The sequence below is a fragment of the Mus pahari genome, chromosome 2 (genome assembly GCF_900095145.1).
Source record: "Mus pahari chromosome 2, PAHARI_EIJ_v1.1, whole genome shotgun sequence".
Lineage (NCBI taxonomy): Eukaryota > Metazoa > Chordata > Mammalia > Rodentia > Muridae > Mus > Mus pahari.
In genome coordinates this window covers 106,588,849-106,590,126 of record NC_034591.1, presented here as the reverse complement: position 1 = coordinate 106,590,126, position 1,278 = coordinate 106,588,849, and the positions used below count along the sequence as shown (strand labels likewise).

At 38.9% G+C, this 1,278-nt stretch overlaps 1 pseudogene; it reads left to right on the top strand.

Moving 5' to 3' along the window:
• Nucleotides 1-332: 332 nt before the first annotated feature.
• LOC110317293 lies at nucleotides 333-728 on the top strand (annotated as a pseudogene).
• Nucleotides 729-1,278: the final 550 nt, after the last annotated feature.

Here is a 1,278-nt window from a genome sequence, read left to right as displayed (position 1 = left end):
TGTCTATACTTTCTTTCAGGGGTATTTCAGGTTCAGAAATTACATTTGAGTTTCTGACCTATTTGTAGTTGATTTTTGTGCACAGCTCAAGGAATATTGTATTATGTTGAGTGTGAAGCAGTTTTACTAACTTTATTCATTAAAGACTTTCATTTTCCCACTGTATGTTGGCACCGATGATTAGCTAACATAAATTTGTTCCTAGGCTTTAGACTATGTGTTCTGTTGTTTTGATTACATTAGCTTTGCAATATATTTTGAAGCCAGGGAGTGTGATGACTGCAGTGTGAGTCTTCTTCCTTAAGCTAGTTTTTAGCTGGGTACCTACCAAAATGGGCCATGTTCATACCAAGACTGTGAAGAAGGTGGCCTGGGTCATCATCAAGAACTGTATGTACTTGGTCCAAGTGCACGTATGAGGAGATCACCATCATTACCAGCAAGAAACTCTGCAACAAGATAGCTAGCCCTGGCACGCATCTAATGAAGTGGATGGATTCAGAGTGGTCCTGTAAGAGGTATCTTCATCAAGTTGCTGGAGGGAAAGAGAGAGAGGAGAGATAAAATTATGTTCCCAAGGTTGCTTAGCCCTAGATCAGGAGGTCACTGAGGTAGATCCTGACACCAAGAAAGTGCTGAAGCATCTGGACTCTGGCAGCTTCTCCAGCCTGCAGGTCACAAAGTCTACAGTTAAGATGAATTTCAAAACACGGCATGGAGCTGTTTGAATCTGTTCTATAAGTTGTTTGTAGTTGTTTCCAGTAAGCCTGGGGACAACTTAAAAATAAAGATAATATTAGCTGGAAATGGAGCGATGACTCAGTGGTTAAGAGTGCACGCTGCTCATGCAGAGGCTCCAGGTTCAGTTCTCAGCCCCAGCACAGTGGTCACAACCTTTAGTGATTCTAGTTCGAGGGGATCAGGTACCTCTTTTGACCTCCATGGATTCCTAAATGCATGTGGTACACATAAATACACTCAGGCATACATACATACACAGAAAATGAATATTTTTTTAAATTAGCTTTTGGTAAAAAAAAAAAAAAAACCACTATTGAAAATTTAATAGTAGTGACTCTAAGACTATTTGGGAGAGTATGAATATTTTAACAATATCCTTCTTCCAACTGATGAAGATAAGATATTGCATTTGTCTTCTATAATATCCTTCATCAATGTCAGTTTTTGTTAATACCACCAAATTAGAGTAAATACTATTACCCAGGTTCTTTTAGTCAAATTAAGAAAGCTGTACTTTCTGTCAGACAGGGTTGTCTC